Genomic DNA, 11,651 nt, shown 5'->3' on the forward strand with positions numbered 1-11,651 from the left:
TTATTTCTTTCTCATATTTGTTGATTTTTTTCTGTCTTTAACTATTAAAACAATTCTTTCAAAATTTATGAGTTTAGAAAAATTATTCCTTTTATCCAGTTAGATGAAATTCTTTATGCTTTCTATAGATTTTAATCAAAACACAACTTTGTCTTGTATTTTTGCATATGGAATTGTCTATTAGAATTTTAACTCTTAGTAACCTTGCTTTTTAGTGAAGACCCAGAGACAGAGTAATATTAAACTGTTTATTCCAAATAACAACAATTTATAAAAACACATTTAATAGACATATATGTGTGTGTGTTCAATCTCCCTAATACTTCCCACCTCCGAAAAAAAAAAAAAGCTGCCAACATTTTTTACTTACACAATTCTGAATGAATGGGACTTCATCCTTGATTAGGCAAAGAGAAAAAGACCAGCCCAATTTTTCCCTGAGGTAAATGTGTGTCTTCCAGGAACTCCAGCAGGCTCCAACAAAGCCAGCTGAGGATAGATATTTTCTTGGGGCAAGTTCACTGCCTTGAAGTTGTTGGAGATTTGGAAGTAAGGATACCCACAGACAACACTAGAGATATTGAGGCTGTCAACAAGATAAAATTCTTAATTCAGCTTCATCTCATTAATATCATTTAAAATGAATTCAAGAGATTTCCCCCCATCCCTGCCCATTTGCATGCATATCTCTTTCCACTTAAACATCTCAGGATACCATAAGACTTATCTAGGAATAAATATTTCAGTTTCCCTCTTCTCTGGACTGCAAACTGAAAGACAATTCCTTGTTCCATGCATCAACTGTCTACTTTTTATGTATCCCTGCAGTCACCAGTTTCGGAGTTTCAGCCCATGGTTGGCTAGCTCCATTGCTCTGGGTCTGAGATGAGGTAGAACATAACAGCTACAGGGCATGCTTGCGGAAAGCTGCTCAGCTCTTGGCAGCTGGAAAGTACAAGGCATGTGTTAATAATTTAAAAGATATTTTTACTTTTCTCTTAGGGAGGGAGAGAGAGGGAGGGAGAAAGGGAGAGAGAGAAAGGGAGGGAGAGAGAGGGAGGGTGGGGGAGGGAGAGAGAGGGAGGGAGGGAGAGAGAGGGAGGGTGAGAGAGGGAGGGAGGGAGGAAGAGAGGGAGGGAGGGAGAGAGAGGTAGAGAGAGAGGGAGGGAGGGAGACACACACACACACACACAGGAGCTAGAGAATGGAGTTCAGTGGTAGAGTATTCTTTAGTTCAATCTCCAGTACAATAAAAGAAAATTAAAAAAAAAGAAAAGAAAGAAGAACTAATTAATAGAGGGAGTTACTCTAACAAGTGGGGATTTCTTTTGTAAGGGGCTAGAAAAATCATATTTTGGAGTACTAGCTCATTGATAAGTCCTTCTAATCAGATGTATCCCTTCAGTGATGAGGGCAAAGAGCAGTTCCTATGCCCTCCTAACCTGGGAAAGCCTCCTTTGAGTTTTCCAAAGCTTTTTCTTTCTGCTTTATTTTATCCCAGTTTTCTGTCATTTTAGAAAAAGCTTGATTTAAATTTTAAAACATTTTCCATTGCATCAGAATTTAGATGCAGCTGGTCAGAAAATTGTATATATTTTGTACTTTTGTTTTACTGCCTAAGGAGTCTAGATCAGCTACAAGAAAACCAATTTAGGAATATTAAATGTTTCCCAATTTTAAAGTACTTGCAAGTCCAGTCACCACAATCATCAAATATGAAAACTGCAGAGCCAGATGGGGTTTTTCTCCAGACATTTTCTCCTTCCTTGAATGTGTTTCCTATTTTAGTGGAGATGCCTGTTCTCCCAAAATTGTGAACTTTGGAGCTAACTGGTGGACTTGTGTTTTAGACTCACACTGATAAGGTTGCAATAATCTGGAGAAAGAGACAAAAAGCAAAAAGACAAATTTACAAAATGGAGTGGCAGGAGAAAAAGACCAAATGCTAACAAACACTGTTCTGACAAGGGTTTGGAAACACAGGGTACCCAAATTAATCAGCTAAGAATAAATCAAGAACTATCAACCAAACAATAAATTTCCAGTAGTGACTGTCACTGCCAGCCATCAGATTTGTTTTTTGCCTTTATCAAGGCAGTCATCATAAACTCAGACTAACAGCCAGACCAGCAGGAAAATAACACATGACAATTACATTAAAGGAGAGTGCATTTTCAAGGTACTTAGGCCAAGATGTACTTTAATAGTAAATCATTTTTTTCTTAGTTATGGGTTTATACCCCTAAGAGACAGTCAAAATTGTGTCTAGTGGGTACTGTCACAGTGCTTTCCATTTTTGTGCAAATCACACAGAGATCTCCTCAACCAACCTGTTATCTCTGTGTACCTTTTCTCCCTTGTCTCCCAAAATTACAAAATTGAAACTTTCCTGTAAGACACATGACAGAAATTCAAATTGGTTCAAAATAACCCAAATTGACTCAAAAGAGCCCCAAGTGACAAAGAAAAAGAAGGTCAAAGCCTGTGTAGTGGCACCCCCCCTCCTCCACAGAAAATCTTAATCAAGCTTCTCTAGAAATCTTCACCATAATTGATTTTAGGACTATCAGCAAGGGACTCTACAAAACAGTTCAATGTAGTTAAACTTTCTATTTTCCTGTTGCTCTATTTTACTTGGCCACTGGCCTGAAAGAGATCAGCACTCCCGAGGCTGAATGCCCCTTTCTCTAGTTTTTCACAAACACTTATCCAGTATAGTAGTTTGTAAAAGTGTGTTTGCAAATGCAAAATGTGATTAAAAAAAAGATCCTTTAACAAAGCCTCTGGCTTGAGCTCGAACTTCACAGAGTTATCTACATTTCTAAGATAAGAAAAGTTACCAATTGGGCTCCATGGTAACAGCTGGCAGGGAGAGAAAAGAAAGGGGAGAAGAAGATGTCCCCTGTTGTCCTTGAAGGGTTAACTTGCTCAGAACAGTGAAAAAAAAAAAAAAAAAAAGCTGCTTTTATGTGATATTCTGCAGACTGTGAACTTCTGAGCCCCTCCCTGGGTATAAAATTCTGAAACTACCTGGATTTGGGGTCAAGGGGATTAATTGCTTAGAGTGAAAACTATCCTCTGGACCTGGCTGCAGCCAAATAAAACTGTTTCCTGCTATCTTCAGTGCCCTGAGTCATCTGTCCCCTACAACACCTGATGTGCCCTGACAGGGAGAATTTACTGTTGTATGTGAGGGGTAATTAAATTAGACAACTCAAGTAATTTTTTTTTTTTTTTCAGTAGGGTCTCACTATGTGATCCTACAGTATAGCTATGCTAGGAAAGCAAAGGGACCCATGTCCTTAGCCCTGCCTTTGAGGAACTGACAACGACTTTGAGGCTTTATAGGAAGTGGGGTGAGGTGAAGGGTTGGGGGTTGTATAGCTGGAGGTTTTTCACAGCTACCTAAGCAGGTGATCTTGATCAGGTGTGGTCTGGCCTTCATTATCTCAGGTTTGGTCAGGTAGACAGGGTCTTTGGTAAGAAATTTGCTGTTGCATAGAGGGTAGCCCAAGATTATCAGATCAGGGCTGGGGATATAGCTGGTAAATGCTTGTCTTGCGTGCAAGACCATGAGTTCAATCCTCAGCACCACAAAAAAAAAAAAAAAAAAAAAAAAAAAAAAAAAAAAAAAGTTTATCAGATCAGACTTTATTCCTGGCACCCAAGGTGACTCAGAGCAAAGGAGGAAGGTGCAAAATGGAGGCAGATAGGCCACATCTTTATTCTTGTTTCTAGCCACCCATAATTTGTAGGCAAAAACAGAGTTTAAATCCTTCATACAGAATCACACACACAAAGTACATTTATTAAATTAGACAACTCAAGGATTTTTTTTAATTTTTTTTTTATCAGAGATTGAACCCAGGGATGCTGAACCACCAAGCCACATCCCCAGCCCTTTTTACAAAAAAGAGACAGGGACTCACTAAGTTGTTCAGGACCTCACTAAATTGCTGAGGCTGACTTTGAACTCATGATCCTCCTGCCTCAGTCTTCCCAGCCACTGGGGTTATAGGTGTGGGCAACTGTGCCTGACTCTTTCTTTTTCTTTTTTTAATTATATTTTTTTTCTAATTAGCTTTACATGATGGTAGAATGCATTTTGACACATCATACATAAATGGAGTATAACTTCTCATTCTTCTGGTTGTACATGATTAGCGTTACACATGTCTTGTAGTCACATATGCACATAGGGTAATAATGACTGATTCATTCTATTATTATTTCTACCCCCATGTCCCCTCTTTTGTTTTTTATTTCTTTTTGATACAGGGTCTCACTGTGTTTTTCAGGCTGGTCTCAAAGTCTCACGCTCAAAAAATTCTCCTGTGCAATTTGGGCAGGGAACAGAGCAGTTCCTCCCATTGACTTTACTTTGTTATATCTCCTTTTCCACACTAACTTTCTTTTTTCCCTACATTCACCTTGTTTCTTATTTTGTCTTTAAAAAATTAGTTAGTTTTTACAGTGCTAGGATGGAATACAGGGCTTCATGCATGCTAGGCAAGCACTCTACCACTAAGCCACTCCCCAAGCCCATTCACTTTGTTCATTTGATAGATCCTTTTCTAATATTTTTTCTAGGTCAAAAAAAAAAAAAAAGTATGAATATCATTTGAGCTAGAGCTTCACAGAGTTATCTATATTTCTAAGATAAGAAAAGTTACCAATTGGGCTCCATGGTAACAGCTGGCAGGGAGAGAAAAGAAAGGGGAGAAGAAGCTCTCCCTTGTTGTCCTTGAAGGGTTAACTTGCTGAGAACAGTGAAAGAAAAAGCTGCTTTTATGTGACCTTGTGCAGACTGTGAACTTCTGAGCCCCTCCCTTTACATGCTGGGTATAAAATTCTGAAACTATCTGGACTTGTAGTTTCTATTTAGAAATACATGAATTGTTACTTTGGCAATTATTGTGGAGAGCAGACTGTGCTCTGCTCTGAATTACTATATCTTGTGCAAAACAACAGTTTTTAGTTTGTTCATTTCCCTGAATTACTCCATTTTATAAAGCAGCAGTTTGACATAAGTTACTGCATTTTGAGTGCAAGTGCTAAGGCAGAATGACTTGGTAACTTGTCAAGGCAAGTAGATAACAGCTAATTAGACATATAGAATTTATCAAAAAGAATAACTCCTAGGGCTGGGGTTGTGGCTCAGTGGTAAAGCACTTGCCTAGCACATGTGAGGCCCTGGGTTTGATTCTCAGCACCATATAAAAATAAATGAAATAAAGGTATTGTGTCCAACTACAACTAAAATATATATATATATTTATTTAAAATTTTTGTTTTTGAGTACCAGGAATTAAACTCAGGGGCACTCAACCACTGAGCCACATCCCTAGCCCTATTTTGTATTTTATTAGAGACAGGGTCTCACTGAGTTGCTTAGCACCTTGCTAAATTGCTGAGGCTGGCTTTGAACTTGCAATCCTTCTGCCTCGGGCTCCTGAGCTGCTGGGATTACAGGCATGTGCCACTGCACCCAACTAAACAATAAATACTTAAAAAAAAAAAAAAAAAAAAAAAAAGAAGAAAAGAAAAAAAAATAATCCCTAGCTGCACAATCATAAAGAACAAATTGATAAATGAATTATGCTAACAAAAAATGTCAACCTGTGGCCATGTGTGGTGGAGGACACCTATAATCCCAGGGACTCTGGATGCTAAGAAGGATCACAAGTTCAAGGTCAGCCTCAGTGACTTAGAGAGACACTGTGACAAAATAAAAAATACAATGGGGTGGAGATGTAGCTTGGTATTAGAGAACCTCTGCATTCAATCCTAGTACTTCAAAAAGACCCAAATCCAAGAATCAAAAAAACCCATATTAGGAAAACCAGGCCCATGAGTGTCTCAATCACACCAGATCTCCAATGATGCAACTCCCTCACCATAATCACATAAAGCACCTAAGATGGTTGAATGGTGGCACACACTGGCCTTTTTATCGGATTATGCAGTCAACACATCCTGAGGTCAACAGGTGACACATTCCTGACTGTCCCAGAGACTTCAGCTCAGCTTGATCTCTCCGCTTGACTGGCCCACTAAGAAACTACTTGCCATTTGGACCTGTCCTTGAACAAGTTATGTGACCTGAACAGCTCTGCACCCTGAACAAGTTCTTAAACTGCTTCTTAATCTTATCTGACCACCTACAATGACTTTTTGTATTTGTATCTGTTCTGTCTTTGCTCCTGGCTTCTTGAAACTCTGTGGCAACCTTGAGCTTTTCTTAGCCTTTCTGTAACTTAAATATGTCATGTGTGAAGTATGATGTATGACTTGAGTGTTATAGATAATAGTAATTGAGATTGGAATGGAATAAAAGAACTTGCGATTGCCACAGTCCTAATACCAAATGAAGCACGAGTATCTCAGTGAGTTTAAACCAATGAAAGTTATGTAGCTTACAAATTGATTGTTACTCAATAAATTCTAACATTATGAAAAGACACAAATGTGTCCAGTTATCTTATTGGCAAGGCAAGGTCATGTCAAGACTTCATAGCTAGCATTGTTGCTCACACCTGTAATTCCAATTGCTTGGGAGGCTGAGGCAGGATTGCTAGTTCAAAGACAGCATCAGATGCATGGGTTTGGATTTATGGCAGGCCCATCCCCCTGGGTCTCTCATAATGTCCCATGCCAGAGCCACTGTGGTCCTGAACCATTGCCTGGCCTCTGCCTGTAGGCTGCTGGCAATGAAGTGGGTTGCACAGTGGAAAACAAAACAAAACAAAAGTCAGCATCAGCAATTTAGCAAGACCCTGTCTCTAAATAACATAAAAAAAAAAATCTTGACAATAGTCTACATACCCTGTATGTTGAAGAGTATTGCATTAGTTTTTAGTTATTGTGACAAAAATCTGAGATAAACAACTTATAAGGAGGAAGCCTGTTCTATACATTCCCCCTTGCTTGTAAGTGCATTGCCGAAAGCCCTGTCCTTGTCCCTGATGCCAATCCAATAATGAGGACATGGTTTTGAGGAAAAAAGTTTTACTGCTTTGCTCACAAAGGAGAAACACAGGGGACTCCTGTCCCAGAGAGACTGTGATTCTGCCCATCAGCAGAAATGGGCTTTTAAACAGGGATTCAAAGACTACACTCCATGTGTTCTCTGTTGAAGTTGTAATTCACTTGTTAATTTGGGAGATAGTTCTCTCAGATCTTCTGGTGCCATCCCCAAAGTCTGGATTACTTTGTTCCTCTTGTGGGTGAGTGCTCAAGGGCAGATAACTCTGTAATCCTGTTTCCCCCTGAGATTAGAGACAGGGAGAAATTAGGGAGGAGCTAGGAGAGAAGAAGAGAAAGAAACACATCCGTTTAAAAATGAGTTGCAGTAGCAGAGCAGCAAGGTCTACAGTCAAAGCATAAAGTAGATCACAGTTATAGGTGCAGGGTGGTACTCCACTGTATCCTTGCCTGTCATTCCTGAGGAGTGCATTGTAACAGTGATCCTATAAGTGTAGTTATAAGAGAGGCTTGTCTGATTTTTGTATCTGTTACTGGCTCTTGGCCCCTGCTACACTGATCTTAACCAGTAATCTCTTGAGCAGAGAAAATATGGCTGCATGAGCCACACATAGGTAGAAGCTTGTCTAAGACAGAAATGGTTTACTGTAATACAGTTTGGCCTTTGAATGTTTTTTTGGTATTATTATTCAATTTTGAAGTTGAAGATGGTCTGTAGGGGTAAAGTATTTGAAGAAGATTCTGCATGTACAGGCATTTATGCAGTGTCTGAAGAGTCAGGAACTAAGTTGAAGGTGCCAAAAGGCACTGCTTCTGGTGTATGAGGATAGCAGGACCAAAGAAAGGGTTAAAAATATTTCAATCTTTAAACCAGTGCAGGCAGTCCCAGCACCATTTCTCAGTCTGGCCCAGGCAGCCACAGATTATCTCACTATGGTCAAGGACACCAGACCTAAACTGCAGGGGGTGTGTGTGGGGGGAATCCCAAAAAAGTTGCCTGGGCTTTAAAAAAATGCCAAAGAGAACCTGACCTCTGCCCTGCCTTCCAGTCCATTTTGTCCATGGGGTGGAGCCTGCTGGCCACAAAGGATGTAGCAGTAGGTTCCAGCACTGTCAGTTTATGACCTGGGAGCAGGAACAGTCTCCCCTTTTAAGATCTGACAGGATACCCCATTTGGCCAGGGGATATCCATCACTGGGGCAAAGCAAGTCTTGCTATCATAGTATTGATGAACCCAGCCTAATTCCATTTTAAGATTGGGGGCTGGGGATGTGGCTCAAGTGGTAGCGCGCTTGCCTGGCATGCATGCGGCCCGGGTTCGATTCTCAGCACCACATACAAACAAAGATGTTGTGTCTGCCGATGACTAAAAAATAAATATTAAAAAAATTCTTTCTCTCTCTCTCTCTCCTCTCTCACTCTCTCTTAAAAAAAAGAATGAAGTATTAACTGCCAAAAAAAAAAAAATTAAAAAAAAAAGATTGGGAGCTATCTCATCACAAAGTTATGAAAAGTTAATTTCTGTTTTACTATAAATTACTGAGATTTTTAAACTTGTTTGAAATTCCTGCCCATGCTCTGAACTCATCCATGCCTGGTTCTCCTTGACCAGATAACAACCCTCTCTAAAAGCTTAGTGGCACCTCATAAATCCTGGCTCCCCCTGACCAGATAACAACCCTCTCTGAAACCTCAGCAGTGCCTCATAAATTTTGATGTTGGGATCTAAATTTATTCCCTACCTTGAAATATCATGCCATATAGATCATTAATATGCTATCTGCCCTTGTATTCTGTTTTCCAGGACCCTGTTAGCTGTACGTTCCCAAGACATCCCCTTTTTTGAAACTTTTTGTGCTATATAAAACTTTTTTTCCCTGAGAGCTGGGCTGATCTCTACTCTGGGTTTGGGAGAGACAGTCGCTGGCCAGCTTTTGTGTCCACAATACAAGCTTGCTTTAATTTGATTTAAAATTGGAGTCAATGGTCTTTTCTTTGCATGGTGATTCAACAGCATCCCATCAAACTAAATGCCTGGGGAGACTGGCAAAATAAATACCTGCACCCAGAAGAAAAAAAAAAATAAATTAAGGCTAATATGTGTTTTGTAGGCAGGCGGTGCAAAGGGATCTTCAAGGAAGCCTAAAGAAAAAGAAGAAAATGACCTCCTTAATTGCATATTAACAGGCCTAGCATAAAAAAAAAGCCCCAAAGGAGGCTGTGGGTACAATTGATAGTTGAGGACTCACTTAAAGTTGATGGCATTGTGATAATGATAACAGAGACAGGTCAGACTCAAAAATATCCTGTGCTCCAACCCCTTGAATGCAACCTGGGAGGAAAAAAATAATATATGATTTTTTTTTTGATATATGTTGGATTGTTCAACCCTCTCCTGGATAAAATTTTTTGTGTAAATTAAATGTACAGATAACATTCATAAATTCTGTTTCAGATTATGAATTTAAGAAAGGGTCCAAAACTAGAGAAGATGAAAGAAAGTTATAGGTATGGAAATATATGTTAGTACAGAAAATTAGAAGATAAAAGAAATATTTCTGGATGAGAATGTATTTTGTCTGGTAAAATAATATACTTGTGCTAAAATCCTTGATGAAGGAAATAAGTTGTGAATCTCTAAGTAAGTTGCAGAAGGTTTGTGGAAGGAAAATCTCAAAAAGTTTGTGTCTGTGATAAATTGGCTATAATTAGCACCGTCAGTCAAGTTATTTGAACTTTAATATAAACTTTTACAAAGTTCAAACTAATGTGAACTTTTTTTTTTCATGGTAGCAGGATTGAACTCAGGGGTACATGACCACTGAGCCACATCCCCAGCCCTATTTTATATTCTATTTAAAGACAGGGTCTCACTGAGTTGCTTAGTGTCTTGGAGTTGCTGAGGCTGGCTTTGAACTCTTGATTCTCCTTTCTCAGCCTCCCAATCTGCTGTGATTACAGACATGCGCCACCAACCCTGGCAAATTTTTTTCTTTTTAGTGTTGCTGGGGATTGAATCCAGGGCCTTGTGCATATAAAGCAAGCACTCTACCAACTGAGTTATGTCCTCAGCATTTTTTTTTTTTTACTGTGGTAAATGTAACATGCAAACTTTATTTAACAAAAGTAACAGGTAATGTCAAACAGGCATTTATATTAAGAGAAAAAACTGACTAGAAGAAATTTTATCTTAACCACCTTACAATAAGCTACTTGCAGTTGCATTTAACTGAGCTCTGTTGCTGTGAAGAATACAGTTCATGCATAGGTATGGATGAATGATTTGTACATTTTTCAAGTACTCACTGGATACTACCTTATATACACATACACATTAAATTTGCGAAAGATTTAATTGATGATCCCAGATACACTTCATTTTTGTTGCTCTTTTGGAAGAGGTCATCCATCTAAAGAGAAAAATATGGGGTTCTGGCTCATGAATCATGTAATGAACCCAGCCTAGACTCTGTTGGACACCAAGTCTCCTCCACTCCTCTTCAGACATTAGATGAGTTTTAGGTACTTGTTTGGAAAGTTCTCTGGGTAACAGGACATGCTGATACTCATAGTGCTCGTCGAAGTACTTGTCTGAGTAGTAGATCTGTTTATGGGCCATACTGCGGTGCTCAGTGGGGCGGAAAGGAGGCAGAATGGTTGAAGCAGAACGCAGGTCCATTTCAGGCCAGGGCAACGACTCAAACCTGTCTTCAGCTTTTAATGTGAATTTTTTTTATGAAGCAAAGTCTGAAACATTGATCTGCTCTTATTTATCAAGATAATTTTCTTGTATTTCTTAGGTTTTATTACATGAGGAAACTAAGTCTTAAAGGAATTAGGGGTTGTGCCTGTTTAAAGTCTTTTTAATGATTATTTTATAACTGGTTAGATGTACAACTATTATTTTAGGTTATAACAATATAGTTTACATCCTAAATATATGCAATTAGATATAAATATATATCTGAGAACTGTATCTAATTATTATCTAAGGATTATGTAAAAGTTTATACTATGAAAATTTATCTAGGTTTACTGGTAAGTGATAAACCCAGCCTAATTCTCTCTAAAGATTGGGAGCCATCTCATCACAAAGGCATGAAAAATTAATTTGAGCTTTACTATAAATTACTGCGATTTCTAAACTTGCTTGGAATGCCTGCCAGTGCCTTGAAGTCACCCATGCCTGGCTTTCCCTGGCCAGATAGCAACCCTCTCTGAAACTTTAGTGGTGCCTCATAAATTCTGGCTTTCCCTGGCCAGATAATGACTATGACTCTCTCTGAAACTCTAGTGGTGCCTCATAAATTCTGATATTGGGATCTAAATTTACTCCCTAAGTGCTGGATCATTAACTTACTACTTGCCTTTGTGTTATACTTGTCAAAATCCTGTTATCTGTAAGTTCTCAAGACACTCCTCCCCCCCCCCCCCCCCCCCCCGCCTGTTTGCAACTTTCTGCGCTATAAAGTTGCACTCCTAAAGAGCAGGGGTGCTGTCTTCTATTCCCATGGGGTTCGGGAGAGACAGCCCCGGCTGGTAGGAATTACAAGCTTGCTTTAATTTGATTTAAATCGGAGTTGGTAATCTTTGTGTCATGGTTTAACAGCAAGGTAACCATTAAGTGCTCTCCTTTATACATTGTATCTGACATAGAAGGGCCACA

General features: G+C 39.1%; 1 non-coding gene and 1 pseudogene across 1 annotated transcript; one reads left to right on the forward strand and one right to left on the reverse strand.

The window, feature by feature from the left end:
• Positions 1 to 6,597: 6,597 nt before the first annotated feature.
• On the forward strand, positions 6,598 to 6,730 carry LOC143398719 (small nucleolar RNA SNORA42/SNORA80 family). The gene has a single exon (XR_013091318.1). It is a non-coding gene; the product is annotated as a small nucleolar RNA SNORA42/SNORA80 family (small nucleolar RNA).
• A 3,630-nt stretch (positions 6,731 to 10,360) lies between these two features.
• LOC143396660 (cyclin-dependent kinases regulatory subunit 2 pseudogene) lies at positions 10,361 to 10,604 on the reverse strand (annotated as a pseudogene).
• Positions 10,605 to 11,651: the final 1,047 nt, after the last annotated feature.

This window comes from Callospermophilus lateralis, chromosome 4 (assembly GCF_048772815.1).
Source record: "Callospermophilus lateralis isolate mCalLat2 chromosome 4, mCalLat2.hap1, whole genome shotgun sequence".
Lineage (NCBI taxonomy): Eukaryota > Metazoa > Chordata > Mammalia > Rodentia > Sciuridae > Callospermophilus > Callospermophilus lateralis.